Raw genomic sequence first — 4,789 nt, 5'->3', positions numbered from 1 at the left:
TTCAATATAGCAGGGAATCATGAAATAAACAACATATTTAAAGAAAATAGAGAGAAAAGAGTAAACAAACACAAAAGGAATGAGCTTGGAGCGTCGAAATCGGTGTTGTAGGCGGCGCATAGGCGTAGGGGGTAGGGCATGTGAAGTTGCAGCAGCTAGGGTTAGGGTTTTTTGGGGAGGAAGATGATGAATAGTGAGGGGTTTATATAGATTTAGGGCACACGGCCGTGGGACACGCCCATGTGGCCTAATTTTTGCCCGTGTGTTTCACGAATTTTGAATTTGGGCGCATCTAACATTTGGCCCACGCCCGTGTTCTTTGGGCGTGTGGGTGCACACGGCCGTGTCGCACGGCCGTGTCTTGCTTCATTCGTTTCTCACGCCCGTGTACATAGGTCCACGCCCGTGTTCATTTTGACAGCGTCGACCACGAGTGGATGGCACAGGCGTGTCGCACGCACGTGTTACATTCTCAGTTTCAACCACATTTTCGAGGTACGGGCGTATCTCACACCCGTGTTGTTTTGGTAGTTTCACCCACGACCATGTCGCATGACCGTGACAACTTATCGCATCCCGTGTTGGGGAAAAATCTTGCCCTATTTTTACACGGCTTAATGCACGTCCGTGTGCCTGGCCGTGTGGTATTTTGAAAATCTGTGTTCCATGATTCAGTTAGTATGTTAGATGTTAAAAACTAAAATTTTAAAGAAATTAACATTGTTAGTGCTCGAGTTGCCTCCTGAGAAGCCCTTATTTATAGTCTAAGCTCGACTTACCTCTCTTCTACATGGTCAAGGTGGTGCGAGAGTTTACACTCCTCATCCCTGCTATCAACTTTATCAACATAAGGATTAAGACAGGTATTATTTACCTTAAATGTGTCGAATTTAGGATGAATTACCTCGACTGTACCATATGGGAAAATATTGAGTACCGTAAGAAGAATTTCTTCATTAGGTTCAGGCGTGGTAATGCGAGGATCTACTGCATCTAGTAGTACTTTGTCTCCAACCTTAAGTTGATTTGGTGCTGTATTGAGCTTGTCCTAGCTCAGTTTCTGTTTATCAGGTGTTCTCGGTTTTTGTGTCCGCCATTCATCTAGCACCTCGATTTGTAACCTTCGTTCTTCATAGATAGGTCCTTTGTTGTTGTTTGAACACGGCTCATATGTATTATTCGAAACTGTTTCCTGCATAGAGGGTGTCACCACATGAACAGTACTAGTAGAATGATTTATAATACCACCTTCAATTTTTGATGTGTTACTCGAATTACGAGTTTAAAGGGTGATTGTTTCATCTTCCACATGAAATGTGAGTTCACCTATACCGACATCAATAATGGTTATAGCAGTCGCTAAAAAGGGTCGTCCTAAAATTAAAGGTGTGTTACTATCCTCTTCCATGTCTAGAACAACAAAGTCTACTAGATATATAAATTTATCGACCTTAACAAGAACATCTTTACTGATACCCCTAGGAAATCTAATGGTTTTATCAGCCAATTAAATGCTCATCCTAGTTTGTTTGGGTTTCCCAAGACCTAGCTGTTTAAACATTTTGTAAGGCATAACATTAATGCTTGCCCCTAAGTCAGCCAATGCATGATGAACATCTAAACTATCAATTAAACAAAGAATCGTAAAACTCCCTAGATCCTTCAATTTTTTGGGTTGTTTATTCTGTAATATGGCTGAGCAAACTGCATTCAACTCCACATGTGACGCCTCATCCAACTTTCGTTTATTTGTTAAAAGCTCTTTTAAAAACTTGACTGCATTTGGCATTTGTGAAAGGGCTTCAATAAACGGTAAGTTAATATGTAGTTTCTTTAAAAGTTTAAGGAATTTACCAAATTGTTCGTCTGATCGGTCTTTCCTTGTCGCATTGGGGTATGGCACACGAGGTTTATATTCTGTACTCATCGACTTTGGGTCATTTTAGCCTACCTCATTCTTACTTTTGCTTACCACCATTTCTGGCCTTGGTTTTGCAACTAACCCTTCCCCATATTGAATGGCAATCGCATTGAGTTGCTCCCTTGGGTTAGATGCAGTGTTGCTTGGCAAACTTCCTGGTTGTCTTTCAGATATCAATTTAGCGAGCTGACCTATTGAGTTTCGAGCCCTTGGATCGACGCTTGTTGATTTTTAAGTGCTGTCTCGGTATTTTGAAAAGGAGTTTCTGACACTGAGATGAATTTTGTTAGCATCTCTTCAAGGTTCGGCTTTTTCTCTTGTTGGTAGGGTGGTTGTTGAAAGCCTGGGGGTAGTGGTCTCTGATTCCCTTGGCCTCCTCATGAAAAATTTGGGTGGTTCCTCCAACCTGCATTGTAAGTACTGCTATAAGGATTATTTTGAGATCGAAGATTGTTACCCATGTAATTTAACTGCTTGTTCTCCATGTTGTGGCCATAAGGTGGATATTCTGAACTGCTTGATCCATCTCCACTTGCTTCGCACTGCATTACTGAGTGAACCTGTGAAGAACTAAGAAAACCATCAATTTTCTTATTCAAGAATTCTACCTGATTAGAGAGCATAGTGATCGAATCGACATTATAAATACCGGCTATTTTCGTTGGCTTTGTCCTCATGACTTGCCACTGATGGTTATTCAGTGACATCTTCTCTATAAATTCATATGCATCTTCAGGTGACTTATTATTGATAGTTCCGCCAGCAGCTGTGTCAACCATCTGCCGAGTCAAAGGATTCAGGCCATTATGAAAGGTTTGAACCTGTAACCAGAGTGATAACCCATGGTGAGGGAATCTTCTTAAGAGGTCATTGTATCTCTCCTATGCATCGTAGAGTGTTTCTAAATCCATCTGCACAAAAGAAGAGATATTATTACATAATTTGGCTATTTTGGCTAGCGAAAAATATTTTAATAAAAACTTTTCAGTCATTTGCTCCCAAGTAATGATTGATCCTCGTGGCAACAAGTTCAACCACTATTTAGCCTTATTCTTCAATGAAAAAGGAAACAACCGAAGGCGAATGGCGTCATCAGAAACGCCATTGATTTTAAAAGTGTCGCAAAACTCTAAGAAATTTGCCAAGTGAGCGTTGGGATCCTTGTCCTGCAAACCATCAAACTGAACAAATTGTTGTATCATTTGAATTGTGTTAGGTTTCAGTTCAAAAGTATTTGCAGCTACAGCAGGTCTAACTATGCTCGATTCAATTCCTGTTAAAGAAGGTTTAGCATAACCATATATAGTGCGCAAAGGAGGATTCTGATTAATAGAAATCACAAAATGTAGTGGATTTTCTTGGTTTTCAGCCATCTCCTTGGTTGTGGTTGAAGTATCATCCTCTTGATCGACTCTGTGTATCGTGAGCTTCGCCTTATTTTTCTTCGGTTTCTGTAAACTGTGCGATCGAGCTCACTATCAAACAGTAACAATCCTGACTGGTTTCTTCTGGTCATAAACTAGAAAAACTTGTTAGAAGAAAATAAATGAAGAATTAGAAAAGAAAATAAAATTTTAAAGTGCAATAAAAGTAAAATGGCTAAAGTAATAAGAATCGAGTGTTTCTAATATCCTAGTTCCCCGGTAATGGTGCCAAAAACTTAGTACGTGATATTCGTGACAGGTTTTAAAGATTTATGAAAGAATCGTTCTTGAGACTAACTTTTTATCACGATTAAGGCAAGTGTACCTATCAAACAGTAGTATAGTTCAGCAAGACCAGATTGTCGAACCCAAAGGAACTACGAGTACTTGTATTTATTTCCTTTCTATTATCTAGCCTAGAATTTAAGAGGTTTGGTTATCTAAACTAATTACTAACTAAGAATGCACAGAAAGAAAATTTGGGAAAATACTTTTGGGAAAATTCGATTGATTAAGACAATACCTAAGGAAAAATTCACCTGGACTTCACTTGTTATTTGACTTTGAATCAGACGATATATTCGTTTAACTTGATCTGAAGAAATCCCTAAGTTATATTATTATCTCTCTCGAGACTAATAACGTTTAACCCTAGGTTGAATAATTTAAATCTATTTCTAATTAACACCCTAGAATTGCATTAACTCGACCTATGGATTCCTTTATTAGGTTTCACCCTAATCCGATAAAATCTTATCACCCTATCTCTAGGCGTGCAATCAAATCCGCTTAATTATGATAAATTTACTCTTATACAGGGTCTATTCCTCCTCTGAATAAGAGCTTAACTTGAATCAATATCCTGGAATATAAAAACAAGAATTAAGAACACATAATTAAGAACAAGTCAAATATTTATCCTACAATTTAGATAATAATAACAAGATCCGTCTTAGGTTTCATTCCCCTTATGTATTTAGGGGGTTTAGTTCATACTTATGAAAGAAAACATCTCAAAAACATAAAGATAACAAAACATAAGAAAACCCAAAACTCCTGAAGGAACTTGAAGGGAGATCTTCAGTCTTGATGATGAATCCGGCTTCTGAGATGGATCAATCGGCTTTCCTTGAGTAATTCATTGCTTCTTACTCTGTATCCCCCTTCTAAGTGCCTTATCAGGTGTTTAAATAGGCTTTAGAATGCCTAAGAGCCCCAAAAATTAGCCTTTTCCGAATAGGGTTATACTTGGGCTTGGCAGGGACACGCCCATGTTACACACCCGTGTGCGATTACTCCAGCCCGTGGTCAAGGCTGTTGAACAGGCACGGGCGTGTAGTATACCCGTGTAAGTCGTGCTTCAATCTTCCCAAAGGGACACGGCCGTGTGATATGCCCGTGTGAGAAAGTCCAGGCCGTGTTGATTTCCCACGTGGGTCTATTT

At 39.3% G+C, this 4,789-nt stretch overlaps 1 non-coding gene across 1 annotated transcript; it reads left to right on the top strand.

Moving 5' to 3' along the window:
* The first annotated feature begins 2,758 nt into the window (after window positions 1–2,758).
* On the top strand, window positions 2,759–2,865 carry LOC121230129 (small nucleolar RNA R71). The gene has a single exon (XR_005928081.1). It is a non-coding gene; the product is annotated as a small nucleolar RNA R71 (small nucleolar RNA).
* Window positions 2,866–4,789: the final 1,924 nt, after the last annotated feature.

Source organism: Gossypium hirsutum, chromosome A05, assembly GCF_007990345.1.
Source record: "Gossypium hirsutum isolate 1008001.06 chromosome A05, Gossypium_hirsutum_v2.1, whole genome shotgun sequence".
Classification (NCBI taxonomy): Eukaryota; Viridiplantae; Streptophyta; class Magnoliopsida; order Malvales; family Malvaceae; genus Gossypium; species Gossypium hirsutum.
Note: the sequence above shows the minus strand (reverse complement) of the source record. Positions and strands in the feature narration are given on the sequence as shown.